The sequence below is a fragment of the Dasypus novemcinctus genome, chromosome X, assembly GCF_030445035.2.
Source record: "Dasypus novemcinctus isolate mDasNov1 chromosome X, mDasNov1.1.hap2, whole genome shotgun sequence".
Taxonomy (NCBI): Eukaryota; Metazoa; Chordata; class Mammalia; order Cingulata; family Dasypodidae; genus Dasypus; species Dasypus novemcinctus.
The window spans coordinates 19,940,062-19,961,462 of NC_080704.1; the positions used below are offsets into that span (position 1 = coordinate 19,940,062).

The 21,401-nt window shown below is 47.1% G+C and overlaps 1 protein-coding gene across 2 annotated transcripts in view; it reads left to right on the forward strand.

The window, feature by feature from the left end:
* NHS (NHS actin remodeling regulator) overlaps window positions 1-21,401 on the forward strand; it is a 356,077-nt gene that overhangs the window by 71,737 nt on the left and 262,939 nt on the right. The window lies entirely within an intron of this gene.

The window sequence follows — 21,401 nt, forward strand, 5'->3', positions numbered from 1 at the left end:
CTTCAATGTACAGACGGATCATGTGGAGATCTTACTTAAAGTACAGATCAAGGGGGGATCTTATTTAAAAGTTTGGAATCAGTAGGTCTGGCCTGGGGGCTTGAGGTTCTGCAGTTCTCACGCGCTGCCAGGCGACAGTGATGCTGCTGGTTTGTGGACCCCACTGGGGGAAGCAAAAGTTTTAGGGACAGTGGGTTGAGCCCATGCTGCCCGGTAATTTGGGAACAACTGGAAACTTCACAGCCTCTGGCCCCTGAGCTGGGTTCCTATATCCAGCAGCTTGTGACCTTTAGAGAAAAAATACTGAAGCACAGCTCTGAGGAGCCAGGGGCCAGTCCCAGCGAAGGACTGAGAGACAGTGAGTAGGTCATTTCCCTCCTTAGGCTTCAGGTTTCTCAAGGTTTCAAGAAGCACTGGTTGAAGACTCACTCCAGCCAGAAGATTCTGTGACTCTAGAAAGTTCTCATTCTAGCTGCGGTGGCAGAAATCTCAGAAACGAATCGCTCCTTTTATAAAATGGGGCCGTCTTCATCAAGCAGTAGCCTTTAGTTTTCCAACCCTCTCCTCCATGCTATACAGAGGAGGTCAGAAGAGGGCAATTGAATCGAAACCAGCGTTTGCCTGGATTAGAGTGGGATGGGAGAGGATCAAGAATCCTGACAGAGTTGGGGAAACAGGCTCTGAATGCCACAGGTGTCGGTAGGGTGTTGCTGATCAACGCTGATTCCGTGGCTCAGATTCCATGGCTCGTCTAGGCCCAGGGCAGGTGCTATGGGTAGTACTGGGGGAAGCCTACCCTTTGGAGAGGGGCTTCCCCTATCACCCGTACCTCTCTGGGACCCTCAGCGACTTAATTGCAGGGTGGTCTCCCCCTGTTTCCAGAAAAGCCCAAGGCCTAGCCCCACCGCCTCCACCTTGCTCTGAGGTTGCTGCAGATTGACGACAGGTGGTGAAGAAAGGAAGCAGAGTGTGTGCCCATGGGGCCTCCTTCCTCACTTCACCGTCCGCTGTCTGCTGGGCACTGGGGCTAAGAGTGGAGAACTCTTATTTTTTGACTCCAAAAGGAAGAAGCCAACTTGTCCCAAGATTTCAGTTCCATGGAGACTTTTTTTTTTTAATTACAAAAATTTCAGATATACAATAAAGATAGATGATGAGGTGAGAGCCGCTACCTGATTAAGCGATAGAATATTACCGATAAAATTGGGCTGTGGACTCCGCCCCAGTCCCGTTCCCTTCGTCAACCACCTCTTGAAAGCTGATGTTGATGACACCCGGGCATGCCTGCATATTTTCATCTATATGTACGTACCCCAAAACAGAATTTAGGGTTGCTTTGCATGCGTTTGCATCTTGTATACATTGTTTTGTACTGCATGTATTTTTCAACAACTTGCCTTTTCTACTCAACGTCATGTATGGAGATTTATTCATGCCATTGCCTGTAGCTCTGATTGATATATTTTAATGGCACTACATAGTTCATCATATGAAAATACCTCAGTTTATTTATCCACCCTCCTGTTGATAGACACTTAGTTTCTTCTTTCTAGTTTCTCCTCTTCCAAACTGTGCCACAGTGAACATATGTCACTTTTGTGCACATACACGGGTTTTTCACAGCATGTGTTGTGATCCATACATGCGCCATGCAATAATTCGGTGGGTTGCCGGCAGCATTTTAAACAACGAAATAGGATAGAATGCATTTGAAAATATCACAGTATGTTGCACCTGAGAAGAATAGTTGCTGTTTCATTAAACTTGTTCCCATGACAAGAGAACGCATTTTACTTGGTCACCCATTTACCTTGTCATGAGAACATGGTAATGAAACAGTAACTTCTCTTACTATGCAGGTCATGGTCAACCAATGAAGAAGCTCTTAGGAAAGGACTTGCCAGGTTGAAGGCTATGTGAACTGTTAGCTTTGTGAGAGATTGCCAGATTCCTCCTCCAAGTGCACCAGTTCACACTTCCAGGAGTTTTTCGCTTGCAACGCTCATGAAAAAATGGGCCCCAAAGACAGATGGAAGCCAGAGACAGAGTAAGAAAAAAAGGACTGCTGAGCATTTCCACCTTCCTGCCTCCTCTCACATGTCTCTTAACCCTAAGTAAGTGTTGTGGGTTGTTTTGACCTTGCAAATTTGCTTTCAATCTTACAAAAGAAAAGGAGTTTAGACGGAAATTCCTCATCTTCCTGGCTCTCTCGCCACAGCTCAGGAAGGGGCGAGCTGGAAGGAGGTAATAAATAAGCAACCCCTTTCCTTTTCGGAGTCCAGTAAGAACAAGTCTGGGGAGAGATGTGCCCAACCTTTGCTTGCTACCTGCCCTGAGCAGTTTTTCAAAGTTGGACAAAGGTTTCTCTGGGTCAAAGTCAATGTTGCCATCATGATGTGTTTAGAGATGAAGCACCATTTGGGGAGCCTGAGGAGCTGTTCTCCCCTAGTTCATCTCTCTGGGGGGGGGCTCAGTTTCTGTTCTAGTCCTGACCCCCCTGGAAGGCCAGGCTGTCTTGTGACATGGGTGTCCTGAGACATGGGTGCGCCTGCCCCTCCCTACCTTCATTCCACCGTTCACCAGTAGGTAGAGGAGATGGTCTTTGCCCCATGGGCACTTGGGACAAGCACACACAGCACAGGGGAAATTGGGTGGTCACAAGGTGATGACCACGTAGAGCTAAGGGCTGAAATGAGTGGATGGCACAGAGATCAGAGAAGGGAGAGCTGGGCGAGGCCCCCAGAGAGCCTTGTTGATTTCCTCACTGGATTTCGGCTCACTTAAAGGCGGTCCTCAACCTTGGCCACGCTTCAGAATCATCTGGAGGACTTGGTAAGCACAGATCGCTGGACTCCACTCTCCGAGTTTCTGATTCAGTAGATTTGGGGTTAGGCCTGAGAATTTGCTTTTCAACAATCTCCTGCTGCTGCTGCTGGTTCAGAGACCACACTTGGAAGATCACTGACTTAAATAGATGAGATTTTTCAAAGTGGCAAGAAAGGGGAAATGAGTGTGATCTGTGTAGGCTAGGGGTTGTCAAAGTCTCTGGGGCATAATATAAGTAAATGCAAATTTCTTTTCTTTTCTTTTTTCATTTGGTGTGTGTTTATTCTACTCTTGTCACTTTATGAATGAGGAAATTGAGGCACAGAAACTAAATATTCAAGGTCCCATGGCTAGTGGGTGGCAGGGCTGGTATTTGAAGCCAGTGTGCTCTTTAATGTCTCTTTTTTTTTAAATTTTTAATTTTTTATAAATTGTCCTTTTTTCTTTTAAAGATACATAAATCACACAAAATGTTAGGTTAAAAAATATAAGAGGTTCCCACATACCCCACACCCTACCCCCCCAGTTGTCCCACATCAACAACCTCTTTCATCATCATGGCACATTCATTGCATTTGGTGAATACATTTTGGAGCACTGCTGCACTGCATAGATTATAGCTTACATTGTAGTTTACACTCTCACCCAGCATGTTCAGTGGGTTATGGCAGGATATATAATGTCCAGCATTTGTCCCTGCAATATCATTTAGGACAACTCCAAGTCCTGAATGTGCCCTCACATCACATCTCTTCTTCCCTCTGCCTGCTGTCAGCAACTACTGTGGCCACTTTCTCCAGATTGATGCTACAGTTTCTTCCAATACTAGTCACAGTAGTTCCATAGTAGAATACCAGTAAGTCCACTCTAATCCATACTCTATTCCTCCATCCTGTAAACCCTGGGATGAATGATGTCCACTCCACCTCTATATCAAGAGGGGGCTTAGCTCCCACATGGTTGTAGCCAGCGTGGATGGGCTGGGGAGGGCTCTGCTCCATGCAGTTGCTCAAGGTCAGGCTCCTCCTAGGGTGTGGCCCCGCTCTGCCTCAGGGTCTTGGAACTCTCCCTTGGAGCATCTGAATCCTGGCAGCAGATGAGAGAAGAGCATGTGGAGGACTGGGAGAAGGTTTTTACAGGACAGGCTGAATGGAGAAACACATCGCTTCTGCCCATGTGCCATTGGCCAGAACTGAGTTACTCAGCCTCCCTGAACTGCAAGGGAGTCTGGGAAATGTGTTCAGGCATGGGTCTAGGGAGAAAAGGAAATGGAGTGTGAACATTAACAGTCTGTGCCACAGCCTGTTTGAGGATCTGGAAGGCATTTGTGTCGACTGGAGAGGAACATTCATGACGAGAGAATAAATGAGTGTTTTGTGGCCCTCAAAGGGAATTTGCTGCAGAACATTCAGGTCATTATTTTGCACCATCACCGTGTAGCTGTAGAGCTCTTCATTCAAAACCTGGATACCTGACCTTGCAAAGTTCCAGAACTTCCCAGTGCCTCTGTTGTTTCCCTCTACAAAAATTGGGACAAGATACATGAAAATCACTAGCTCAGTGCCAAGCACGTAATAATGGAGAGTAATGATTTCTGTATTCCTGACACTCAGGTGGACAGACTTAGCCAAACCGTCGGTGGCCCGGGGAGTCCCTTCATGTGGCCAGCTGTCGGAGCCAGCCTGTAAAGGACACAAGCCAGCCCTGAGCTCAGCCATCGGGTGGCTGTTTGAAAGGCTGCTGCATTGTGCCTGGGCCACTCCATGGGGAATCAGCAAGGCCCAGATCACAACAGGATTCATTAGGTGCTAGGTCTCTGGGGTCACTCTGCCTGTGTGACCACTGGGTGCCTTTGGCCTTGGTGCCTCGGCTTCCTTATCTGTCAAAATGGGGTAATCCTATCACCTCCCTCATAGGATTGCTGGGTCCATGGAATGAGATAAAGCCAAGGGCTGTACTGAGAAGTATTTGATAAAGATTTGTGAATTAACTGCCCACAGGGCACTGCCTCCTGCCATTTCTTCCTCTTGGAGTCATTAGCTGAGGACGGTTTGGAGGTTCTTAAGAGTATGTACACCCGTTGGCCTCTGCTTGGTCTTAGGATAGTCATCCGGGACCTCACAGAGCCCTGTCCTCTCCCCATAGCTCAAGTGTCCCTTAGTGATTCTGGGGCCCCCAAACTGTGTGGACACATAGGCAGTCTGAGGGCAGTGGAGAGGAATTCTCCAAGCTCTTTCTCAAGGACGTTCCCGATGGTCTGTGTTTTATTAGTGGCCCAGTGCGGGGTGGACCTGGCAGTGGAGACGCAAGTCTGCAGTCCTGGCCCCCCTGATCCCCCCCAATCTCCCCATGTCAGCGCCAGCACAGAACTCTTGCCCTTTACCTTATGTTGCAACCATCAGGTCGGGGCCCTTGAAGAGCCTCTCCCTCCGCCTGTTTCACCCGGTGCAGTTGTGGGTGATGGAAACCACATTTTTATAGGTGTCAAAATCAGTTCAGCCCTTCAAAAGAAATCATAATATAAATTGGATCATATATCCTGAGTGGATGCCACCAGCTAATTCGTTTGTTCGACCGTTCAACAATGCGGGATTAAGTGAATGTTTACTCTTAAGCAGTTACATGTGGCTCTCATTAATGCACATACTCTGACATGGCTTGTGACTAATATCTTGTCAAAGAGGGGCATGTAGAGAAGGCTCTAGCAAACCACCCAACTGCAGGGAGTCATTCCTTCCCCGGTGCAGGCAGCCTCTCTGTAGTTGATGGGGTGGGGTGGGGGAGCTGGGCCTGCTTCCTCTGGCTCGACATTTGAGAAACTCAGCATCTTGCACTTCCACTGGCCTCTCTGTAAAGCAGAGGAGGGCAAAAGAGCGCCTGCATGTCTTCTTTAGTACCGAGGTGTAAGTGGGCATAAGGGACTAGAGAAAAATAGATTTTAGACTGCCCCTGCCCCTTTTCCAAATGCACACTTGTGAAGTTGCTGGGAGATCCAGGCAGGTTGTGGGCCCTCCCCTCACTGCTCCAAGCAGGGTGGGCAGAGGCCAGGAGTACCAGTTTCGGGTCCCGGGGCCCCACCCTAGGCTCTACTGAGTCAGGACCTGGCACTTACTATGCAATGGACGCACACGGAGGGGTGCTGCTCTAAATTATCTGTTCTCAACCTTAGCCGCACGCTGGTGGCATCTGGGGACTTTTCAAGGCTGCCCCAGCCCCAGAGCTGCTGAAGTAATTGGTCCGGGGTGTGGCCTGGGCATCGGGATTTTTTAAAGCTCCCCACGTGCTGCTCATGCGCAGCCAAGGTAGGAAGGTGCTCCTCTAACTTGCCGTACCTCCATTTCCCCCATTTTTTTTTGTAGCGTTGGGTTTTGGTTTACAGGTGGTTGGCAGGATCCGGTGAAGTAACACTGTAGACCCCCCCAGCACACTGCAGGCAGCCGGTGGTCCCTCTTCCTTCCTGCCATCACCACATTTCCCACTGTCTTTCCCAACTTCCCAGTTCCTGACTTCTTGACAAGAGGAGTTTCTTTTGGCCCCAAGCATGAGAATATTGGGCACTGGTGCTGAGAAGAAAGGGGAATCCTGCATCATTGTCATCCAGAACATTCTGTTGGTGCTCCTTGTGTTTCTGCAGCATCGCAGTGACCGGCCTCATTTGCTCATGGTCTCATTTCCTTTTGTTCTGTTTTTATCCCCCGCTTATACTTTACCTTGACCTTCCAGCCAGTGGGAGCCAAGGTATGAGGAAAAATGCATTTGGAAATGCTTCCTCCATGGTGCCTGCCCTGGGGTCCCAACCCATACTGTACATCTGAAATGTTAAGTGGGTGCGCCATCTGATGTAGATCAGAGCCCCAGAGACACACCAGGGGTTTCATTTGGCCACTGGATTGTCTTTGACAAAGGGGTAGGTAAGGTGTTTTTAAACGGGACAAGATGGCACAGATTCATTTCTCCTAGCTCCTCCCCACTAAGTATAGCTGTAAACCCTGGGAGTAATACAAGAGGCACCCAAAGGAGAACTCCAAAAGGTGGAAAAAGAAAGGTGAGCTGGTTTGGAGGAACAACGTGGGGGAACCTGCCGCCACAAGTGCCTGGCCTGGGAAACCTCTTTATCACCGTGGATGACTCCGAGATAACCATTCTTAATATTTTGTGTCTAATCATCAGGGTTTTGAGTATATAATTTAAAAATGGGCTTATAATCTACTAGCTATCTATTGCTTGGTAAACTGATTTTTTTCACTTACTGGAACAAGAATGTCTTTCTGTATCACCAAGCATTCTTCTACAGAATAGTTTTTCTTTGTATAATATCATTAATGCTTAATATGTTTTAAACTTCATTTTTTTCTGCACGAGATTTATGAGCTGCCCCACACAGCTTTCATCGTTGTAAAAATGCAATCGGCAAGTAAGCTTGCCAACTCTTTTGAAGGAAACCCAGCCTTAAATCAGAATGGGGAGTTCGGCTGCCCCAAGCTTGTGGATACCAGTTGATGTTGTGAAGTTGGAAGCTCTCCCTGTGTTTCTATGATAAAGGCCGGTATCAGGTGCCTTGATACTCTGATTATTTTCAGAATGATAGCACCTGTAGACACTGGTTGATTTTTCCCCCCCACACACACTTTTTAAGCAAAAGGGATTAAGGGGTAATCAGATCTCTAACTCTTATGCAACCTCTAGCTGAGGGCCACGGAGACAGGTGGACATTGTAATTTTTATTGGTGATGCTATTAGAGTGTTTAAAAACCACGAAACTACTTTGGAGGACTTTTAAAGCACTTTGAGCCAATAAGCTTATTAACAATGAGGAAAAGGAAATAAAACTTCATTGTCTTTATACACATGCTATGGCCAAAGTCCAAGTAATTTTGGCTAATATCAACATTTGTTGGCTAGCACTTTGAGAACAAATAGGCTCAGTATTAGCAAGATTTTGAGTCAACAATTCATTTGGACTTTGGCCACACACACACATTTTCCAGTCCTTTTTCCTTTAACTACAAAACAAGAAGTAACTACTAAATCTGATATTCTTTGATATCCTTCCTTACAGACGCCTTAGAGAGAGTGATTTTTGCTTGGAAAGGTCTTTCCTTTTTCCATACAATAACTTACTGGCCTTCTTGGACTCTTGCAGAGGTCTTTTGACTCCAACACTGTTTCTTTGGTTGTTGTCTGTCTCTTTTGCTACCGTTGTTGGGTTGATTGCTAAGATTGGGGTTTGAGCTGCTTCCTCCTAACCGTCTTGTGCAGTTTAGCAATCTATTTGTATTCCCTAGTAATCTCCCAGGTGAGATGCTGGAGAGAAATACTTTGAGCATATTTGTAATTATGCTAGAAAATGTTTTTGTAGGGAATTTTCTTACTTATCATTATAGGCCATCCCAAAGTTTTCATTACCGTCCAGAAGACAAACTTTTGAGAGTTGTCAGATATATTCCTTTTTGATGTAAGGACACAATACCGCCTAATGCTACTTATCTATTTTTCTCCAGCCCTGGAGTTTGGGGACATTTCATAGGTATCACGGAATTCTAGAGATGAAAGGGTTTCAAAGGGGCTGCTCGTGTGGACTAGGGTTTCCCCCTCAGGAATCCCCCACTCTGGTTTGGGGCCCAGGGGTCTGGTCTCTCAGCCCTATGTCATGGACACTCGGTGAGTTCCAGCTCAGGCAGCGAACCACCCCAGCGTGCATTCAGGGCGCGAGGCATTGGCCTTCCCCAGACCCGCTTATGGCAAAGACGTTCCTTGTGATTGAGGTCACGGCCCCCGTTTTATACTTCCTGTACTTTGATCTTTTGCCTCTGGTTTTTAATGAGCAGGAGCTCTCTAGGAAAGTTAGGAGAAGTTTTGTCATCTGTGTCCTGAGAAGAGGGGCGTTGAAGATGCGCAGTCATCTGTGTGTGTGTGTATGTGCGCATGTGCGGGCCACGTGTTTGTGGGTGCGCCTGTGTGTGTGCGGGTCCACAGTGCACCTTCCAGCTTTCTCTGGAGGCCTTAAGGATAGCATCCAGATTATACTAATCATCGCTAATATTTATTAAGGGCCATGTCTCAGGCTCTGTTCGAAGCACTGAATCCTTACAACACCTGACAAAGTAGGAACTGTTGCTATGCCAGTCTCTGAGATGAAGAAACTGAGGCACTGGGAAGTTAAGAAGCTTACCCAAAGCCCCGCAGCTAGGAGGTGGCAGAGCCAGGCTAATTTAGGCCCAGCACCCAGGAAAGAAAAAGGAGGCAGAGAGTTTCTACCAAGTTCAAAAACAGGCACAGCTAATCCATGGAGATAGAGGTCAGAAGAGTGGTCCCTTTTGGGTGGGACGCCCTTGGGCAGGACCAGGGAAGCCTACGGGAGACACTGGAAGTATTGTTTATTTCCACCCAAGCCATGTTAACCTGGCTGTTGACGTAAGCAAATTTGAGTGGAATGCTGAAGATGTATGCATTTTACTATATGCAGAGGAAGAACCTCAATAAGAAAAAGTAAATTTGAAACGGAGGCATCAAAACAGACCTGGGCCAATATTCTAGAAGCTGTGGCAGGGACACCAGAGGAGAGGAAGAGGAGCACCTGAGTCAGAGTTAGAAGAAGAACCAGTCCAGGCTTTAGAGCAATAGAGTGCTCTTAATTTACAACCAGGAGTCATATCCAGGGAGGCGTAATTGCTTGTATTTGGCAGGCGTTCATTTCATTGCTCCTAATTTTTCCTTTTTTTTCCTCCTTCTTTGGTTTATATTCCAGCTTCTAATGCCCCCCGCCATTTGGGTCTTTGACCTTCCTTCATTGGGTTCCGGCTCTGCCTTTTAAAATGGTTGCTGCTGCCGCCTTCCCCAGGTTTGAAACGATTTACAAACGTTTGCACAGAGAAACAAAGACTGAAAATGGGAGGCATGGTCTGGTTCCTGGCAAATGGCTTTTCCTACCAAGCTGCCGGGAATGGTATCAGGGCCGGCTTTGCCTTCCTAAAGGGAGTCAGCACTCCCTGGGTTGCCTTTAGATTGTAAACTTGAGGACCTGTCGCCCTCCAAGGACCATTTCACGAGGGATTGCCATGTACCTGGATATTCACTTTCCTTGGCCCTGAAGGGAGGACAGCGGCATTCCTCATCGTTTTGGGTGACGCCCACAGGGGAGTGACAGACCTCTAACCCTCCATGGTTTTTAAACGTCTGCACTACCTCCTTCTTCTCTGGAGCTGTCATAATCATGCCAGCTACCATTTATTGGCTTATCATGTTCCTGGTGCCCTTCGAAGCATTTTGCAGGCATTAATTCATTTCATCCTCAGCAGCTTGGGAAGTTGGTACTGCTATTCCCCTATTGTGGATGAAGAAATTAGGCCAAGAGAGGGCCCGGCTCGCTTGCCCCAGGTCACGCAGCTGCTAAGTGGCATAGGCGGCATTGGAGCCCAGTTCTGAAGGCTTATCCACTGTCTAAATAAATGGATTTCCCAGTGGAGTGATCCCATAGCTGTCCCCCAGCAGCCACCAGTTACATGTGGCTATTGAGCACTGGAAACATGGCCAATTGGAACAGGGAGGTGCTAAACACACCCCAGGGTTCAACAGTGCTGTACAAAAGGAAAAAAAAATTAAAATATCTCCTTTATGTGTTTTCACATTGATTACATAATGCAATGATAATATTTGGGCGATATTGGGTTAGATCAAGCATGTTATGAAAATTGATTTCACCTGTTTCATTTTCCTTTTTCTAAATGTGACTGCGACCCACGGCTGGCATTGCATTTCTGCCTCATTGGCTAGTGCTGAGCTAGACCTTCATGCCAGGCTGCCCCAAAGGCAGCAAAATGTTGTTTCAGCACAGTCACGGGTAAAAATGGATTTAGGAGGCACACATGCCGTGGACCAAATTCCTTTCTGCCTTGCTGACCGTGTGCAGTTAAGAAACTTTTAGACATGAGGAAAAAAGCCAAACGTTTAATGAGTGCCTGTTGTGTACCAGTCGTAGCCCTAGGCCCTTTTACATAATTGTTGCATTTAATCCTTGTAACTCTTCTAGGAGGGAAGTATCATTGGCTCCACTTTACAGATGGGGAAACTGAGGCTTAGTTGAGCAACATCTCTAAATTTCTTTTATTGAGAAATATGGGGGCTAGGATTTGAATATATGCCACCCGACTTCATTTCTGATGATTGTATCATGTTTGAAATATTTCTGCACACTTGACTGTCCCATTCGTTAAATCCTTGTGGGAAGGTACTACAGCCCACAGGAGGTTACAGTGAATGTTTGATGAACTGAATTGCCTTCAGTTCATCTAGAGGCCTTGATTCTAATATTCTCCTGTAGGGTTTGGTACCTGCCCCATTATCTTCTTCTTAAAAGCTGTGGCAGGCTTCCTCGACTTGCATTGTTTAATTGCTAGGCTTATGCCCCTGTGCTTCCTGCCGAAAATTCATTCCTTGATTGATCAACAAATATTTATTGAGTACATTCTATGGGACATTTATGGTTCCACGCCCCGGGAATCCAAAGGAGATTGACAGGGTCCCTGCAGGTACCCTGCCCTCAAGGAACTTAGGATCTAATGGGGGATAGAGATAGGTGATTTCGATGAATGTGACTCATGTGTGACTAAGAGTAGGTGAAAGGGACTCTGGGAGCACATTGTCTGGCACCCCACCCAATCTTGGAGGTTAGAGAAGGCTTCCCAGAGGAAGGAGAAGGGAATGCTAAATTTCAATTCCAGGTTAGTGAAAATAAGGATGTGATTTTTTTCACACTCCCCAATTCTATTCACAGAGATTTTACTGTAGAAACAGGAAGTGGCGGAAGCTTTATAGAGACAGGAAGTGGAGGGTGGTCTGAATCTGAGGGTGCCCCAAGGACCCCCCAACAGGGCTTATGGTCTCTTGTCCAGTGCTCCACCATTGGCTGGGCTCAGCTTCTCTCTGGCTCCTTTTCTCATGACAGTGAGTCAAAATCTGAGTTTTCTAGCTTTGAATTCTACCTGTAATTGCCTCCTTTTTGCAAGATGACTCAGTTTACAATCCCAAGGAGAGAATAAAAGAGAGGTTGACTGACCTAGATTTTTTTAAAAATCAGGCAACATCATTGGCTGCTCACCAGCCAATAGTTAGGCTGCTTTTGTATTAGGTGCCAACCCTTGGCCCAGTCAAGTATGGCATGAAGAGGGCAGGGACATATGGTACAAAAATCACTGCCAAAGTCATCCCCTACACACGCACAGTAGTGCTAGCTGTACCTGTGGCTTTGCCGCTAATAGACATCATAGACATTTTCATATCATGGTACTGTTCCTGCAGAGATCTCAAAGTATGCTTATTACAACTTCAAAATCGTGATGGTTATTAGACTTGCCACCAGATATCATCATTTAATGTGTTGATAATGTGTGCTTGTTTATCGCATTACTTTATGACAAATTTGATGTTTAGTATTTCGATAACCCCATTTGAAATGATCGATTTGCTTCATCATTCTGTGTGTTGTGTTTGATGTATTTAAAAGAACCATTCCAAAGGGATCCACAGACTCTACCAGCCTGCCGAAGAGTCAGTGGCCTGGTGCAAGTTAGGAACCCTGCTTTGGGAAGTGATCGTGTGATGCACATACTCATTATGGAGGCCGCTGCTCCCTCTGGGGTCTTGGACTCATTGGACCTGCACCAGTGTGCATTAGTCAGAAAGAGAGGAAAGTTTGAAGATGTAATTCCACAGTGGTCCTGGGGAGGGCCATTCAGGTGGTTCATGGTCAAGGAACAAAGCTGTGGAGGGAGTAAAACAGGAACTTAAAGAGAAAGAGGATGGTGGCCTGAAGCTGCCCTGATGCACCCACCCCAAATGTGGAGAAACGTCCTTCACAGAGTATGTGTCTTCTTGGCTGGCGTGAATTGACCCCATGTGTTTTGTATTGTGCACTGAGAGGAGACCCTAAGTTGCTGCCTCCCTTCCCTGACTTAAAAGGAAATAGAGGTGGGCACATTTTGTTCAGGAGCCCAAGTCTGAGTCTTTGGAGACCTGTTGATGAGGTAGGAGCTCGTTCAAGTCATGTTAGCCATGCACTACCCTTTAGAGAGTTGAGTGAGGGAAGCTGTTGGGTAGATGGGATGACAGAATAAAGTCAGGGCAGAAGGGGCCATAGAGGGCTTGGACAAGAGACAGGTCAAGGACTCCTCATCTGGGTATTCAGGTAGGTTGGCTTGGAGGTTCGCCAGGTTCCCACACTCAGTTACTAACCCCTCCCCTATTCTAGTCACAAGTGATCCACCTCCTCATTCTGCTGCTGGTGGGGGGGGGGGGGTTATATGCTTGACTCAGCAGCTAAACATTGGCTAGAAGGCCGCTGGGAAGAGAGAACAAAAGTTTGGTAGTAAGGAGACCAGGGTTCTTTTATTGTTCCCATGACAGCTATGTGATCCTGGGAGAGCCCTATCACCCCTGTCCACTTCAATATCCTCATCTATTAACTTAGTTCAATAATAAGAATTCCTATGAACATCAAAGGGTATGGGGAAGAACCAAACTCTGCAAACAAGGGAGTCCCATAAGGCACCTGTGGCCTCCAACCCAAGAGTCCTATGGAGATTTCATCTTGTCTTTCCACTGAAAGACAGTGAGGGTTGAGATTTGTTTCCATGCCTGGGATAACTCTAGTGGTCATCTGCCAAATTACAGTGAAAGGATTCCATTTTATGTCGCCATTGAAATCCCACCTGTTGGTTTCTCCTCCTGAACAGGTTGAACTCCAAACTTGAGGATGAGGGATTGGAGAATGTGAGGATTTCCTTCTACTCATGGGTCCAATTTGGCCACCACAGTGTGTGCCAGAGGGGGCAGGGTCTTAGGTAGCCGTGAAAAGCAAAATGGAAACCCTTCTTTGCTTTCTGAACCTGCTACCTTTGTCAGGGGCTGGCTTCCCCAGCACCTATGAGTTGGGATCCCAAGGCTTTTGAAGGATGAAATGCAGCTTCTCATCCAAGAAAGGCTGGAAATCTTGGAAAAGAACTTTCACAAGACTAATAGCCAGACCAATAGCTACCAATGGATACCTTCCAATACCTAAGCCAGGGCAGCAGCAGCAACAGCACATATTGCACAGCTCTTCCCTATTTGGGACACGGTGCCAGGGGTTTGACATACATTACCTCATTTATCTGCCACAAACATACTGAATTGCACATAAGCAACTGAGGCTTAGAGAAGCCAAATAACTTGTCCAAGGGCTGGTCAAATGGTAGAACTGGAAATCAAGCAGGTCTGCTTGAATCCCCAGCCCATGCCCTCAAGCCGAGTGCTATACACAGTCTCTCTAGTACTCAATAAATACTTTTTGAACACATGAGTAAATGGCATAAAGGCCTGGGGCTCCTGATAGTGGGTCTACTGGGCTGTCATTTATTCTTTTTTTTTTAATTGTGGTGACATATATCATAAAAGTTTAACCATTTTAAGCTATTTTAAGTGTCAACATTTCAGTGGCATTAATTACTTTTGCAATGTTGTGCTATCATACCACCTTCCATTATGAAAACTTCTTCATCACACAAAATAGAAACTCAGTACATATTATGCACTAACTCCCCATTGCCCCTCCCCCTCCCCCCAGCCCCTGGTAACCTCGAATCTACTTTCTGTCCCTATGAATTTGCCTGTTCTGGACATTCCATGTAAGTGAACTCATACAAGACTTGTCCTTTTGTGTCTGGTTTATTTCCCATAACATGATGGCTTTAAGGTTCATCCATGTTGTCATAGGTATCAGAACTTCATTCCTTTTTAGGACTGAATAATACTCCACTGTATGGCTAGACCCCATCTTATTTATCCATTTACCCGTCGACGGACACTTGGGCTGTTTCCACCTTTTGGCTAGTGTGAACAATGCCGCTATGAACATGGGTGTCCAAGTATCTGTTTGAGTCCCTTCATCTTTGTTTCTCATCACTCCCCATCCCAAATATGATTAAGTCCTGTCGCTCTGTTCCAGTATATCTCAACTCCGAGTTTCGTTGCTTTTGCTTAAGGAGCCAGTTGAGCCTTCTCTAAATACTACCATGTTTCTTGTAAAGGGCTCTTGAGTCATGGACTGCAAGGTGACAGTAGTCAAGGCAAAGCAAAACTAAGGTCTTCATAGGATTTCCTGGAGATCTTTGCAGGTAAACAGCCCCTTCTGGAGAGGAAGGCATTCAGTGTGCAGAGGGGGGTGAGGTTCATTTTGATACCTGCTGTCTTAGTCTGCCAGATACCAGAGCAGACAATATGTCCTTTTGAGATGGGCAGGCTGAGGGCGCTTTGGCTTCTATCAGATGTGGGCTCCTGGCTCCCAGGAGGTCTTGTGCTAAATTATAAAATGAAGTTCACTTGGTAGCCCAGAAGAGTTTGGATTATTTGTTTATAAAAATGTGCCCATTGAGAAGTCTCTGAACAAGTTTTGATCAACAGAGATGACAAATAATTGTCTGGGGACCTGGGCTTCCAGGCAGGGCAGGGGAGGGAGGGAAGAGAGCTGCGCTGGTATCCCTTTTTCCTACCATTCTCAGTTCCACATTGGAGATTAATAAACTGTGGCCAACAGGAAGAAAAAAACTCTAGAGAAGAGAAGCCGTTGCAGCTGGCAGAAGAAACCTGCCTTGGAAACTGGTAATGCCATTTTAATTAGGCTAAAGGCTGAATGAGAGCTGCTTTAAGACCTTCTCCTTGGTGCCCTGCGTTGCTGGGACAGAGAATGTGCTCCCTTTGTGGACTCTGCCAGAGCCCACCAGCTGCCACCTTGAAGGAAAGTTACATTTGAGTCACTGGTTTCCAAAAGGGTGACAAGTAGGCTGCGTGTGGCTGAATGAGAGGGGCCCGTCTCCTCTTGATCCTGCCAGCTTGCGCCTGGACTCGGGCCACTGCAGCAATGGTCCTGATTGGTAAACGGGTTGGATTGTTTAAGAAGCTGCTGTGAAAGTGGATTGGGTGAGGAAGGGAAAAACAAAAATGGGAGTGGAGGAAGTAAACTTTTAAGACAGGGCTGGGCCCTTCGGAGGCTTGGCCGGCCTGTTTTCTTTATTTCCTCGCATCTCAGCTTACTGCTTTATAAGTTGATTCCTTGCCCTTCTGAGCGGCAGCCTTTGATGGTGATGATGATGGTGATGAAGGTGGTGATAATCAGAGTGATAATAAAAATAAGCTTGAACAGGGCACCAGGCACTGTTCAGAAGTGCCTGCCATATGAGTTCAATTAGTCTCCTCTCTAGCCCTTTGATGGGGGTTCGACTATTATCCCCAATTAGGAGATGAGGAAACAGAAGCACAGAGGGGTTAAGTACTTTGCCCCAAGACCCATAGTCAGCAGCCAGTATTCAGAGCTGCGGGCTATGGCATTGGAACTAGAGAGAGCTCTCTGAAAAGGAGCCAGTGGGCTTTGGGTTAAAGGATGGAAGGTGGTATGTAGAGAGAAAGCTCAGACTCTCAGCTTTATGTGACAGGAACCACACACTCTGTGTTCATGGAGGGTTCTAGCACAGGATGGTCCAGGCCTGGTACATTCCACGTGCTCTCTCAAAGCTTGTCAACTCGCTGATTTTTAATAGTACAGAGAAACGAGCAACCGAAACATGAAACTTGGCTACGCAGAGTTGAATGAACAAATGTTTACATTTGTATTCCTTTGTTCATTCAATAAACATTCCATTGAGCATGTGCTGTGTATCAGGCATCGTGCTAGGTGTTAAAGGTAGGAAAGCAAATCAGATGGGAGCTTTGCTCCTGAAGAGCTCATGTACAGAGATGTATGCATACAGACGTAAATGTTTATACTCATCTGCACAGTTATCACCTCAACTTTCCTTCCTCTCAGTTTCCCTCAGTCACAATCTGAGCCCCGTCTAAGGCAAAGACTCATTGTGCTCTTCATGGTGTTATAGAATTGTTTTGTGTGTGTTTGCATGTGCCTGCATGGCATGCCTTATGTCTGGTATTGGATTATAAGCCGCTTGAGGCAAGGCCCACCTGTTAATCACCTTCGTAGCCGCTAGAGCAGTGCTTCTCAAAATGTGATCCTTGGGCTGGCAGTGATCAGCATCATCTGGGAACTTGTTAGAAATGCAGCATCTGGGCCCCACCCCAGACCTGCCCAGACACTGGGGTGGAGGGGCCCAAAAATCCATGTTTTGACATCTCTTCAGGAGAGAGTGATGCCCCCTCTAGTTTAAGAAGCCCTGCTAGGGTGTGGGACCCAGGTTCTGTCACATGTGGGTGTTCAATACATAATCTTTGAATAAGTGCGTGTGTAAATTACTGACACTGAGTAGGGGAAGCAGGTTGGTCTTACTAGGTCTGCGCATGACTCCAGAGATCCGTTTTGCCAAGACTGAGGAGCCCGCGAGAATGAGATGGAGTTATATTTCTTTCCCTTTCAAAAAAATTGGATGAATGCACTTAAATAGTTGGGAAGATAGACTCCAAGAGCATAAGTGTGGGAAATGGTGAGCAACTGAGCATGTGACCTGATGGGAACCAAGTGACTGGGCCAGTTTATAATGAAGGCCAGGAGATCAAACAGGGCAGAGTAATGAGTTCACAGAAGGTCTGAGAATTCCATGCAGATGGTTCAGGGCAAGATGCTAAAGCCACAAGTTTACAAGAACTGGATGCTTGTGACTCTTGTCTTGTCCAGGGATGTATTACACATTAAACCCTCCCCATTCTTGTGTATATAGCAGAGCCTTGCTGTTCATCTATTTCAAGCTGGTGTTTCTCGTCCATCCCATTTCCCTTTTCCCTTTCTTGACCTCTCTCCTCCCCCCTCCCCAGGTCCTTCCTCCTTTTTGTCCAAGAGGGTGTTGCTGTCCAGGCTTTGATCAGGATTAAAGCTTGCCTGAGGTATGACATTTGTCGAGGGCAGGGATGTGTGGGCTTCTGTGAGTAATCAGCAGCTGGTTTTGAAGTCATAGTTTTATGGACTCTCCCTCCCTCAATAGTGTGATCATTCCCTCTTCCCTACACCCCCAGCCTCCCTCCCCACCTCCCCAAAACACTTGCATAAGAGCAGTTGCCTCAATATAATAAAGTACAACTTGGCATGGTGAGCTACATCAACAAGAGACATTTAATAAACTGCATTGAGGTTTGGCAGTGGGAGGGACAGTAGCAGCCAACGAAACACATATGGCTGGCTTAGCAGCGTCCGGGACTCTTGGGAAGAGGAGCCCCAGCTTTGGATCCCTGGGGGGAGGAGGCGGGGTGAACAAGGGGTTAGAAACACCAGGGTGGTTCGGTCTTCTTGGGAACACCGACTTGCCTGGGTTTTCTCAAATACAATGCTCATTTGTTCTTTTGTAATAAACACTTCGCCAGGCACTGTTCTCTAAGCCCTTGCATTTTTAAAAAAATGGCTTTATTAAAGTATAATTTACATACCATAAGATTCATCTGGGGGCGGTGGACTTGGCCCAGTGGTTAGGGCGTCCGTCTACCACATGGGAGGTCCGCGGTTCAAACCCCGGGCCTCCTCGACCCGTGTGGAGCTGTTAATGTGCAGTGCTAATGCGCGCAAGGAGTGCTGTGCCACGCAGGGGTGTCCCCTGCGTAGGGGAGCCCCATGTGCGAGGAGTGCACCCAGTAAGGAGAGCCGCCCAGCGTGAAAGAAAGTGCAGCCTGCCCAGGAATGGCGCCGCCCACACGGAGAGCTGACACAACAAGATGACACAACCAAAAGAAACGCAGATTCCCATGTGGCTGACAACAACAGAAGCAGACAAAGAAGACACAGCAAAAAGACACAGAGAACAGACAACCAGAGTGGGGGGTGGAGGGAAGAGAAATAAATAAATAAATAAATAAATCTTAAAAAAGATTCATCTGGTTTTTTTAAATTTCTCTACCCTTCCCTGCCCACACCCCACTCCCCCCCCCCAACAGTTGTCTGTTCTCTGTGTCCATTCTCTGTGTGTTCTGTGTCTGCTTGTCCTCTCTCTAGGTGGCACCAGGAACCAATCCTGGGAGCTTCCGGAGTGGGAGAGAGGTGCTCAATCTCTTGCATCACCTTAGCTCCCTGGTCTGCTTCATCTCCCATTGTCTCTCCTCTGTGTCTCTTTGTTGTGTCATCCTTTGGTCACCTTGCTGCACAGGCCAGTACTCCTGCATGGGTCAGCACTCCTGCATGGGCCAGCTCTCTGTTCTGGCTAGCTCTCTGCTCGGGCCAGCTCACCATGCAGGCCAGCTTGCCTTTACCAGGAGGCCCCAGGAATCGAACCCTGGACCTCCCATATGGAGCTCAATTGCCTGAGCCACATCCGTTTCCCCAACCCATAAAGTTTTTCTACTTGTTTTGTTCCAGTGTTTTAGATCCCATCTATGGGTCTATGATTATACCAAGAAGCTTTTCCTGTTAAGTGGTTTTTAATAGAAATGTTTTAAAGGGGTTTTGCTCTCTTTACAAAGACTGGTGAGCTAGGGCACAGGGCTTACTCTGTGTGTGTGTGTGTGTGTATTTTAACATATCTGACAGCATCATATTCTTGGGTTGGCCACAGATGCCTGGCAGACAAGGTTTTAGGAATAAGAATGGTGCATGGATCTGCATTTTAGACTTTAGAAGGCCTGTTTTAATTAGCTTGTGCTGTGTAACAAACCACACCCAAACTTAGTGGCTTCAAACAACAACCATTTATTTGGATCACAATTCTGCAGGTCACCTGGGCAGTCTCTCGCTCTGGACTGGTTCGGCTAACCTCTGTTGGGCTCATTTATGCATCTGCGGCCAACTGGCATCTGTGGGCCTCCAGATCTGTTGGCAGGCTCTTAGTCAGGGTATAGCTAATTGTTGCCAAGGGTCTCTTAGTTCTCCTCCATGTGGCCGCTTATCCTCTAGCAGGCTAGTGTGGGCCCATGCATCAGGTGGACACAGGGGTCCCAAGAGTAGCAACTGTGGTTCCCAGTTCGCAAGCACTTTTCAAGCCTCTGCTTGCTTCATGTTTGCTAATGCCCCGTTGACCAAAGCCAGTCACCTGGCCAGCTCAGATCTGAGGAATGGAGAAATAGGCTCCCTCTCTTGGTGGGAGAGCTGCCATATTGCAAGGGTATGGCTGCAGGGAGAGGAAGAGGTTGTGGTCGTTTGGGTAATCACCCACAAGATCAGAGCGTAAACTAGCAATAAGGCCAGCCAACATCTATGAGCAGGCACTCTTCTCAGCGCTTTCTATGTATTGTCATGTAAGCCACTCAACCGCCCAGAGAGCTAGGTGTTACTATGTCCCCCATTTTTCAGAGGACCGGCTCGAGTCTCTGAACGGTTAAGTGACTTGCTCAAAGTTACATAGCGCGTAAGAGGCCCCAGGATTCTCATCCAGGCAGTCCCATCCCAGAGCCTATGGGCTTCTAAGCATTGTACCATCCAGCCCATTGTGAGCTCAGCGAAATTCAGCTGATGTGTCACTAAAGTATAAGAATAATGGCTAATAATGACTGACGTCCACTGGAGACTTAGAATATGCCGTTCTTTGTCCATTCCCGCAGTGATTCCTTTCATCCCTGTTAGACAGTTGAGGAAACCAAAGCACCAAGAAGTGAGTTATGTGTGTAAGGTCAGAAGAAAACAAAGATTTGAATCTAGGTCTGAAGAGTTAAAACTCCTATGGAACTCATTGCATCATTTTAGTTATCCAGACTTCATTTCACAGGGTCAGTTTATAGGCATGGGGGGAGGGGGCTCAGGGAACTCTCCAGTACATAGATAATAACAACAAAGAGAAAGGAAAAAAAGTCCGTAGAGGAGCTGCTGGAGTCATGTGTTTGCTGGAAGAGTTTCTTAGATTCTTGTCCACCGAATCTGGCAGATGGGCCTGTGCATGGCCACTCTGCAGGGGGCACCATTCACATTGACTGCGTTGCAAGTGGTGCACTGGTTTGTGTCATGTGGCAGCCCTGCAGTGCTTGCAACTCACTGATCTGGTTTCCCATCTCGTATAGACTAGCATGGCAAATTAGGAGGGATTAAGTTTAAAAGTCAGACAGCAGTTTATGAGGGCACTTTCACTGGACCATGAAGAAAGATTGGGAAAAACCAGTTTATGAAAAGCACAAGGACTCAAAGTACAAGGGTTTGGGGGTGTTGGTGGAGGGACAGCTAGCCCTTCCAAAGCTCCCTAGCCCCTGAGGGGGTCACTCACCACAGAGATCAAACGATGCCCATAGGCTTTGTTGATCAGGGAAGGGAATGCAACAATGTGAACTGGAAGGATTGCCATAGATGATGGTGGTGGTGGCGGTGGCGATACGAATATTGAGGTGCCTAAAGCCGCTTGGGTGACTGAGATGCCAGATTAAATGACACATGACTGAAACTGACATTCTGGTGTTGCAGTGGCCTCTTTTCACTTTTATGCCTTTTGGGTCCCTGCAGGGTGGATGTGATTCTAGCTGAAGAAGAGTGAGGGCTTTGGGGGAACAAGGAGATGGCCCAGGGACCGGTTAAGACGTGCCAGAGCCTGGCTTCAGAGGCGGCTGCTTCCACACTCGGGGGGGGTTTGCTCCTGGCCTTCTGGACGTAGTTTAGGAGACGAGCCGATGCACAGTGAGAAGCCCCAACTAGCAAGTCT